The sequence below is a fragment of the Typopeltis vanoorti genome, chromosome 14 (genome assembly GCF_054136105.1).
Source record: "Typopeltis vanoorti isolate ZY-2024b chromosome 14, IOZ_Tvanoo_1.0, whole genome shotgun sequence".
In the NCBI taxonomy this organism is placed as follows: Eukaryota; Metazoa; Arthropoda; class Arachnida; order Uropygi; family Thelyphonidae; genus Typopeltis; species Typopeltis vanoorti.
Window position 1 is genome coordinate 14,680,065 of NC_143562.1, and position 11,735 is coordinate 14,691,799.

An 11,735-nucleotide genomic window follows, 5' to 3' on the forward strand; every position below is an offset into this window, starting at 1 on the left:
TACAGAAGAACTCTTCTCTCTCCCACCTAACCCATATTTGGACATAAGGCGTGGGAAAATTTGGAGAAGCTCAGAAGAGGCGTGGTTGGTGTTTATAATTCAAATGCCTTTTAATAGAGTCTGGCATTGAACTCTTCTTATTAAGCTATTATCATCTTAAGATCTTCTACGGGCCTTTTTTTTAGTGTGATTGCTGGTCATTCCATGTGGTCCTAGTGGGTAGTTTCCTCTCATCAGATTTATCCAAATGCTAGAGAAACACTGTCAGTTGGAGTCTGTCAACATTCGCCTTTACATTACAAAAGTGGCGCAGAGATTCAGTTGATAGTCAGAGGGCAGAAGGAAACCATACATTGCAATATTAAAAGAGAAAGAAGGAGAAAATAGAAATAGACTTCAGTTGACCATTTTTGTGTGTTGACCAATCTAGATGCTCTAAACCGTCACTCGACTTTATATTCTTTATGGTGAAAAAAAACAAGGGAAAAACCAGGAAATAAAACGGAATAAATACTAAACTGATCATTGAAATTATATTGAATATACAGAAGAAAACCAGTATAACACAGAATAAAAATTAATCAAGCGGATAAAACACCATAAATATTAGACAGCCTGTTCTTGGATATCCGTTACTAAAATGGCTTTGGACTTTCTCGATGTTCGCCTACGTAACCCGGGTTTATTTTATAAAATCCGTAAATCAGATCAAATACCGTATAAGATTACGTATGGATACTAACGTTAAGGAAATTGAACTACCATTATCTTAATTCTTCGTTTAAGGTTAGAAATTAAATTTTGAAAGGGGACAATATTCCACCCCCCCTCATCAAACGGTCTTGGAATCAAAATCGTGACGTGACTATCATGTGATCTCCAAAATCGTGACGTCAACTGCACGCGACCTATAACACACAGTTAGGCAACTTCCGTACAGCCTGAGGTTGCAACGGGAATGATTTTATTATGTACTTTGTCATAAGGCGGAAAAAAGGTACTTCTAGGTGTATATAACTACTTTTGACCCTCATTGAATTCGATCAGCATTCGAAGAAGTACCAAAATATGTTAGAAATTCTTTTCATTTCACCTGCTATCACCCTTACTGTTTCAAAAATCTGTCCAACACAATCCATTAACGCTTACAAATATTCATGTTCAGATACTGCTTTAAATCAAGCAATTAGTCAACTGAAAGAAATCTTCAACTCTCGAATACCCCAAACAGCTTATAGATCATGCAATCGCTTTCTTCTCTAAACCGCATATCAACGCTACACATATAGCTTGAAAATTCCCATGATGTCCAAAACATCTATAAAACCATGAAATGAATATACTCAAATTACAGAATTGTCTTCACTACAAAATATACAAAAACATAGAACCACAATAACTCATGACGAGATGATACTATCCCATGATGTAGCTGGCAAGTTAGGATGCAACACCTGTTATATATTGATTCCATCATTCGTTCTATCAAACGACGTGGATTTACCTGAAGAGGATGTTTAGTAAATATAGTTCTCCCACCGATTTGAGGTCCCTCGAAACTACTGTGCATGTCAGAAAAAGGAGAATCCATTCCGATAATAGGGTAATCAGTCTGTCTTCTGGGAGGTAATAATAAACAAACTGAGTTTGTTTATTATTACAGGTCGGAAAATTTAGCTTTTCTTTTACGAACATTGTTGTTTTTAAAGTGTAACTATTTTGCTTGTATAACAGTTGGAAAAATGTACGTAGAGTGTTAATACGTGCAAATACTACGTTCTACATAAAACAATGTCACTTCGCTCCATGATAAGTTTCCTTTTATTCTGGGACTTTTTAAAACAAAATCCGATTTCATGAAGTATTTTCCTTAAAGTTTCTCTTTTCCAAGGAAAATTAATTTTTTCTTTAAGCACAGGAATCAATTTCGGAACAGTTGGCACTCTTTTCTCGACCACGTAAAATTCGTGAATAGCTCTTCTTATAACGTCTACATCAAAATCATTCAAAGCTACGGTTTCGATGGTTTTACTCTGGCGCTTTTTTTTTTTTTTTTTAGGAGATTTAAATTTTTTTTTTTTTAGGAGATTTAAATTCGTAGGGAACCTTTTGATTCCCTACGAATTCTTTTAACAGTCGACCCCGATACTCCCGCAATTGCACTTGCACGTTTTATGACTTGAGAAAGGGGAACAAGAAGACGGCCTTCTGACGATTCTTTTTCGCAGAATGTCAGCACATTATTCAATATTCTTTTGCAAGAGCTACTGAAACGTGTAACAATAGAACTTGTTGACTGTACTGGATCCATCATACAAATTAATAATAAAAAAATAATGCAAAAAGAGAACAACAAAAATCAAGCTAGTACTAGTACAGCGACAGACAAGTAAGCACGTGATTTTCGCATGTTGGCGACCAATTCGTACATCCTTCATTTCTTTCTCCCCTTCAGCATGAATCGACTATTCTTGGCACAAATCCAACAAGGGATCTAGAAATGGTGGGCGAACTATAACACAGATGCTTTCAGACTTTGTAACAAGGTGAATCTATACGGTCTATTCAGTTCAAACCTGCTTAGACCGTATAGATTCATCCATGAAGCAGATGTGGAGACCATCGATGAGTTCGTTTAGTTGATTTCAAGGACTAGAGGTTGGATCATTGAAAAGAGGATCACTTACGAAGGGTATATGCAAAATACTTGGTCATGTGCGTCACTCCGTGTTCTAACCAACGATTCAAGTGCCGTTGATCATCGATAGTGTTGAATCACAATGGAAAAAACAAAGGATCTTACAGAGTTTGATAAAAGGACTTATTGTGGCTGCCCGTCTGACTGGAGCTATGATTTTCAAAACAGCAGAACTGATGATTTCCTCAAATTCCTTTAAAACTATGCTAAAAATTAACTCTAAAATCAAAATAAAATTATAATACATGATAAGTTTAAACAATTTTTAAAATTATTTAAATTTTTACGTCATACCTTTCAATAAACTATGTGAACTTTATATATATTTTAGTTAAAATACAGTTTGTTTATGATTTATTCATACATCTTTGTTTGTTTGTTTATGGTGATTTATTCATACATCTTTGGAATCGCAGATATTGATGTTTTAGGCATAATAATATAATTTACCAAAACATAGGTTAGGTACCATATCATTTTATTAGAAGATTTGTTTATTTTCAGTTTAAAGATAGTACAGAAATTATTTTTCCCCAGACAAACATTAAACTTGAATTTATTTGGCTATGTGCGATCTACTGGAAATACGCAAGTCCAAAACCTAAGGATGAACAGTATTTCTAAGATTACAACCGCAAATTTAAACAAATCAGCTTGTGGCAATTGATGATTTAGAGTAGAAAGCGGGTAAACATTGAAATTTTCGAATTGCTTGCAAAGGGATAATGTGGTAGAACTCAGCAGGATAAAAGGCAAAGGCTGAGCTAAGCAATGTGTTTGAAATGTCCTTTTGTGAAGGAATAAAGTTGCAAATTTGGATATCTTGTAATGTCTCAAAGACATCATCTAGATGATTTCACGCAGGGAAGAATTATTAGAAAGTTTGAAGGAGGCAGCAGAATTATTGATATTTCCAGAGAGTTTGGACTCTCACATAGCGTTTTATCCAGGCTCTAAGCAGAGTTTCAAATCAATGGAATGTGTTCCAGACGTTTGCTAAGAGGTCACCCTCGTTCTACCATAAAGCATGAAGACAGATTTTGGATTATAACAGCAAAAACTTCATCGACGCACCACGGCAGGCCAGCTTTCAGGTTAACTCCATTCAATCACAGATACGCAGATATCTCGAAGACCTGTGTCCAGACATCTGCAATAAGTAGGCCTATACTCCACGAGGAACAGTCTATGTCCTTTTATCCACAGCTCATCGTAGAGCCCATTTTCAGTAGTGCTTTATCCATGAAATTAGACAAGACACTAGTTGGCTAATGTACTCTTTACAGATGAGATTCGTTTTAGTCTTGTCGCCAATTCTAGACGACATTTGATTTAGCGTGAAAGTGGTACTACTTATCATCTCGAGAAAATGTTCTTGAAAGGAATAGATACGGCAGTGCTGGAGTCAGTGTGGGGTGGCATTATGCTTAATAGACGCACCGAGCTACAAGTACTGGAAAAAAAATGGACTGACTGGTGAACGCCACGAAGTTCTTCAACGCCATGTTCGATTGTTCCATGCTGCTGTAGGTGAAGAATTCATTTTTATGGATGACAATATCACACCACATCGTACGTAAGCGGTGGAGATACTTCTAGAGACCGAGGATATTAATCGAATTGAGTAGCCAACACTCTCCCTAGATCTCAATCCCATAGAACTTGGAACGCAATAGGAAGATACATTGCTCAAATGTTCCATCCAAAAAACAAACAAAGGCTGATCCTCTCTCTGAAGGGCCAGTTTGCCTCAAGAACTCTTCAATGACTTGGTGCTTGGCATGGTACGATGTTGTGAGAGCTGCATCGCAGTGCGGGGTGGACATTTCCATACTGAAATATACGTTTTTGGCAAGTTACAAATTTCCTAAGGACGTAGTTAAGGAATGAATGCAACTTGCCAAAAACGTATTGCAATTTAATTTGTACGAAATTTATAACACATTTTTGTGTATTATAATTTATTAAAGTGCTGGCAATAAATTTGCGACCGTATTTGGCCGTAGTCATGAAAATATTTTCATATACAAGTATAAATGTAGTTCCTCCTTAGCTTTTTGAGCATCAGTGTATATATACGTATATATTCTTCCGATTAGACAATCTAACTCTCAGTTGAAAAGTCCAATTAGGTTGTTGGCGCTCTAAACGGGATTCGAACCCTGTTCTTTTCTCCCAAAGCTATGCTGAGCTGTGTCGGAGTTGGCTGCTGTTCACTTTTCCAAATGTGACGTGGCCCATAGAAGGAAAATATCTTGAAACTAGATAAGGAAAACAAGAGACCACTTGCTGTTAATACACAGGAAGATTAGAAAAAATATTTCCTCTTAAAAAACTAGTTTTTGTACAGTCATATAGGACTCTGTTCCACAATGTTGCTGATCATGTGATGTGTTTTATTCTACTACCTAAGAATCGCATTTCTGGTTGTCTTCGTATTCTTGGCATTTTGCCAAGCCTGATAATAACATGCAATTAGGCTTCGTCTTATACTTTTACAATTCAGCTTAGAACAGAAAGAGGCGATGTCTGTCACACTCTAAAGAATGAAGGAAATCCCCCCGTACACTGCTGGGGAATTAGCTGCAAAACACCTCAATAGTATCTACACTTAAAAAAAAAAAAAAAAATTGAAATCCGAGTGTATCGAAGTAAGTTATGTTTTTATGTGACTTCTACTCTACTTCTATTTTTTTAAATGTATTTTATTAATTTTTATATTTTAATTCTTTTTGACATAATCCAGATTATGTGATCCGATTTTCGAGAATATCATGTTGACTTCTATATTTCAATATTTTTGTAAATATTGAAATATAAATTGTAAATGTTTTCTTTTTCATTTTAATTATTTTGACTATTAAAAATAACTCACATGTCCAAAGATAGGCTTTATATAATACAAGAATATTTTCTTGTATTATGTATTGTGCATGAATAAAATTGTGCAAAGTATTGTGCAAAAAAAAAAAATGTAAACATAAATGGATGGAACACGTTCAAAGAATGAAAACAGAAAGATTACCAAAACAAGCCTTAAAGTACAAGCCATTAGGAAAAAGAAAACCAGGACGTCCTCTTAAACGATTCAACGATGACTTCTAAGGCCGGAGCAGGCCATACTAGGCCTAAATCCTTGATACGTATGATGATGATGATGATGATGCATGAATAACATTTACATTTAGAATTCTGAAGTAACTTAACAATAGGTTGCGTTGGTATTGCACTCCACTGAAAAGGCACATAATTAGGACTGTAGTGATCTAGAATCTTAGCCTTAACAAACACTTATGTTAAAGTATTGATTTCGCCATTGATGTACATTTACGTATGGTCAAAAAGTGCTAATAGTAAGTACCTTATCTCAGGGGCTCATTTTAGTGAGTACGGGCGTGGAAACCCCGAGTTACCTGATGCTGGACCATGCCTTGCTTCATGTAATATACATCTGTTATATTATCTATAGACTGGTCTCTCCTCTTCCTTCCTTGCTTCTTTCTTTCTTCTCTTCTTGCTCCTTCCCCCGAATGCTATTAGAGTATTCGAGGGCTAGGGGTGAATATTTCCTATTTTTCTGTGTTATTTCGTCTTATGCAAACAGGGTAAGTGCTAACAGGGCATTACCAAACACTGTAACATGGTCAGGTCAACAAACAATAGTCATACCGCATCGTCCGTCGCGCGGGTTACCAAGGGACGCGTTCGGGTTTTAGGCAGAGGGACCCGTTCGAAAAATATGTTACAATCTCCCTTAGACACCACTCCTCAGCACTCTGCTAGACGAAACTCCATCAATGGGCCCGCTACCTGTTTGAGGAGGTGTTTAGAGGCAGCGCAAAGAAATGGTTCTGCAAAAGGACGGAAATGGCAACGACAACGTCACCAGATAATGGCTTAAGGCAACTGGAACATCTTTGCTATGACAGGGAAGGAGAACGAACTGTTCGAGGAAGCCAAGCGCTACCGACTAAATTCAGTCGGGCTTTCTTCGACCAAGAGGAGAGGCTCTGGAACTGTCGACCTGGATGAGGGGTGGAAGCTCTACTGCTCTGGTGTGAACCTGACAATATCTGCTCAGGTGGGTGTGGGGATATTCACAAGCCCCTGGCTGTCAGACTGTGTTGCTGAGTGGATCCCATTGGGGGGACGGGTATGTGTGCTAAGGCTCCAGATGAAAAACCACGACTTGGTTGTGGTGCAAGCCTATGCACCTAATCTGGAGTCAGAATACTCTGCCTTCCTGGAGGAAGTGGATGCTGCTTTTGACAGGGTGGCAGACATCGAATCGGTCCTGCTAATGGGAGACTTCAATGCACATGTTGGAACAGATGACCACACGTGGAGGGGTATGGTTGGGAGGAAGGGAGACCCTGACCTTAACACGAAATGGGTTGAAATTATTGGACTTCTGCTGTGCTAACAGCTTCTCCATAATGAATACCTTCTTCCAGCACAGAGAAACCCATAAGTATTCCTGGTACAGGGTACTTGGACAAAGGTCTCTGACTGACTTCTTTGTAGTCTCAGCAGACCTATTTTCCGCAGTGCTGGACGTTCGTGTGAAGAGAGGGGCAGAACTGTCAACTGACCACCACCTTGTTGTCTGCACTCTACGGCTTCAGAAACTAGATGCTACCATCAATGCTGGTAGGTCTAAGCAGCTATACCGGGTGAAATGGGAGGCATTGGAAAATGAGGGTGTGAGGAAGAATTTTGCAGATGAAATTTCCTCCAGGTTCAAAGAGATTCCCAGGCATACTGCAGATGTTGAGGAGGAGTGGGAACTTTCATAACTACTGTCACTGCCTCTGTACTCTCATGCTGTGGCAGAAAGCGGCTCGGCGTGGCGACAGGAAGTGAGAAAACGACCCCTTTGTGGAACCAAGGGGTCCAAAAAGCTGTCCGTTAGGAGGCCTATCTAACATGGCTTAGGGTCAGGTCACCTGAGATGCGTTTCCGGTATGCTGAGGCAAGAAAAGCTGCTGCTGAGGCAGTAAAGACAGCAAATCAGAAGGCTTGGGAATCCTTTGGAGAAAGATTAGACTCATCCTATGCAAATACAAACAAAGTATTCTGGCAGACCATCCTCCGCCGTCGAGGGAGGAAATCGTGCACAGCAAAGACAATTAAGGTCTCTGATGGTGCACTTTTAACAACCGAGAAGGATATCCTCCACAGATGGAGAGAATACTTTGAGAGCCTTCTTAACCCAGGTGGCCCAGCAGTTGTGGACATCCAAGAGGTGCAGATCGGGGCTATGACTAGTCTCACAGCAGAAGAGGTCCATTTAGCAATAAAATCGCTAAAATCGGGCAAGGCTGCTAAAAGCCTTAAATCGAGACGGTGTTCTCTGGCTGACTCAAGTGTGTCAGGCTGCATGGATATCTGGGTGAGCACCAAAGCAATAGCAGACAGGCATAATAATACCAGTCTTCAAGAAGGGAGACCAGAGAGATTGCAGCAACTATCCTGACATCTCTCTGCTCAGCCTGCCTGGGAATGTATATGCTACGTGCTTGGAAAGAAGGAGCAAAGTTGAGTCAAATTTCCAGGAAGAACAATGTGGCTTTCGTCCTTGTAGAAGCACAACTGACCAAATCTTCACTTTAAAGCAAGTCTTTGAGAAATTTTGGGAATATGCCAAGAATGTCTACACATGTTTTGTACACTTGGAGAAGTCATATGACCAGGTTCCTCGGGATAAGCTTTGGCAACTAGTACAGGAGTATGGAGTGGATGGCCAACTATTAGCTGCCATCAAGTCCCTGTATGAAAGTCCGGACTTTTGTGTCAGGGTAAACAGCACAAAGTCTGAACCTTTCACAGTCTCCGTGGGCCTCCACTATAGAGGACAGTGTAGGGATAAGGTGTTATTGAGCTATTAAAGCTCTGATCATGTCATGGCAGGAGGGTAACAGCAAAGATAGCCAAGCCTCAGTTAAAACTTCATTGGCTACAGCATTGCCATCCATTACCGTTCAACGGTATTGATAACCGCATCTCACGGTCGATTATTCTCAATTGCACTCTTCTTTGTGCGCTATTAGGTAAAGACAAACTACGATATAATTTGGTGTACTTTGTAACACATAATTAACTGATAATTATGACGTAACATTTAGAAATATTAATATTTATAGGAATTCGTTATTCAAATACCATTAAAATATATATACTTAAGAGAAAATATATAAATTAATTTCTAGTTTTATCTTTATTATCTAATTTTACCGTTTTAAAATATGTTTCAAAATATATCTGCTTTTTGCAGATGACCTAGTTCTGCTTAGCTCTTCCACAGATGACCTCCAGCGGACCCTGGATAGGTTTGTAGCTGTTTGTGCAGACGCCGGAATGAAGATCAGTGTGGCCAAAACTGAAACATTTGTGGTCTCAAGACAACCATCCCAGTCCACTCTACATGTGAGTGGAGTCCCACTGAGGAAGGTGGAGAAGTTTAAATACCTTGGGTCTATATTCACAAGTAATGGAAAGTGGGACGTAGAGCTAGATACTCGGATTGGCTCAGCAAGAGCAATATTGCGGGAGCTTGGCCGTTCAGTAGTATTGAAGCGGGAGTTAAGCCAGAAGGCAAAGCTGGCTGTCTTCAATACAGTCTATGTCCCCATCCTCACTTATGGTCATGAGAGTTGGGTAATGACCGAAAAAATGCGGACACGAATCCAAGCGGCTGAAATGAGGTTCCTTCGAAGGGTTGCGGGACTGACAAGACTCGACAGAGTCAGAAGCTCTGCAATTCAGGAAACCCTCAATACTCAACCGTTGCTTCTTCGCGTTGAGAGATCAGTTACGTTGTTACGGGAACCTGGTCAGAATGGCACAAGAAAGGATCCCCCAGCGGGCCCTCTTTGCCAAGCCAGAGGGTGGGAAGCCGACTAGCTGGATAGATTATATCCAAAACCTTGGGTGGACACGTTTGGGAGTCCCACCAGAACACCTGAGCTTGGTGACCATTGGAAGTTCCTCTTGCAGTTGATGCCCCCCAACCCAATTAGGAAAGGTGGGCCTTGAATGTATGTATGTAATTTACAATGGGAAACAGTGTTGACAATCTACTAATTGTCTGCCAGAACTTTCGCATGATTATAATCGAAGAAGGTTGGAACTTGTGTATAAATATGTACATTTATGTGCATTTACGTACGGTCAAAAAGTGCTAATATTAAATACCTTATCTCTCCCTTCCAATAACTTTTTAGCCTTTCTATATAAAAAATGGTGTATAGATATAGTTTTAGAAAAATTAAAATATTTTTAAAATTATAAGAATATTTCCTATTTTTAATATAACATAATATTTTTCAATAAATTATATTATCATTTTACTATATTTTAGTAAAAAATTGAAGCGAACATGTTCTTTCGTAGCTGAACAATTCATATATTATAAAACTAAAAAATAATCGAAACATATTTTAAAACGGTAAAATTAGATAATAAAGATAAAACTAGAAATTAATTTATATATTTTTCTCTTAAGTATATATATTTTAATGGTATTTGAATAAGGAATTCCTATAAATATTAATATTTCTAAATGTTAAGTCATAATTATCAGTTAATTATGTGTAACAAAGTACACCAAATTATATCGTAGTTTGTCTTTACCTAATAGCACACAAAGAAGAGTGCAACTGAGAATAGAGGAATGAACAATCCACCGTGAGATGCGGTGATTGATTCATTAATGCCCTTGGAGGTAACGGATGGCAACAATGCAATGCTGTACCAATGAAGTTTAACTGACGTTCGGCTGTTGCTGTTACCCCCTTGGGCGATGAGTTTTTGAGTTCGCTCTCTTGAGGTTTTTGCCTTAATAATTTGAGTCTCCGGGGTAAGTGTTTTCCGGCACGGCCCGCTGAGGGGCTTGGTCGGTGAATTATTTTCTTCGGAATTTGAGCGGTTCTGCTCGGTGGTTGGGTAGCCCGTCACTGAGTGGAACCAACGCTGAGATTAGGACGGTCTTTCGCCCACTATATGGAGTGGCCTAGAGATCGTCCGTATTTTTGAGATTTCACCTTTACTTACATAGTCGGTGATTGATTCATTGATTCAATCCAATACCCTTGGAGGGTAATGGATGGCAATGCTGTAGCCAATGAAGTTCTAACTGAGGCTCGGTATTGCTGTTACCCTCTTGCCATGTTCAGAGCTTTAATTGCTCAATAACACCTTATCCCTACACTGTCCTCTACAGATAACGGGGAATATGAAAAGCATTCTTGCCTCGCCCCTTTAAGCCACTCCTTATAAGGACTATAAGGCAACTGAGAATAATCGACCGTGAGATGCGGTTATCAATACTCTTGAACGGTAATGGATGGCAATGCTGTAGCCAATGAAGTTTTAACTGAGGCTTGGCTATTGCTGTTACCCTCCTGCCATGACATGATCAGAGCTTTAATAGCTCAATAACACCTTATCCCTACACTGTCCTCTATAGATATAGATAACGAGGTAGATGAAAAGCATTCTTGCTTCGTCCCTTTAAGCCAGTCCTTATATAATGACTAAGGACAATTGAGAATAGAAGACAGGGAGAATCGACTGTGAGATGCGGTGATTAATACCCTTGGAGGGTAATGGATGGCAATGCTGTAGCCAATGAAGTTTAACTGAGGCTCGGCAATTGCTGTTACCCTCCTGCCATGATCAGAGCTTTAATAGCTCAATAACACCTTATCCCTACACTGTCCTCTACAGATATAACGGAGAAGATGAAAAGCATTCTTGCTTCACCCCTTTAAGCCAATCCTTATAAGTATAAGGTAATTGAGAATTACACAAAGTTGCAAATTCTTGAAAATATCATCCTGAAAATATATCTTGAAAATGTCTGAATGGATGTCTAAGATTATAAGGTTATATATATGAATTTCATTGCCCTGTGTAAAACTGCTACTTTTTTGGAGGCTTGAACCATGAATCATGTTTAGTCTCAGGAGAATGGGTTGTTTCCATCTTAGCCGACCCGTCATGCAATTATGACAGATTCGACCTTTCTTAGATGCTT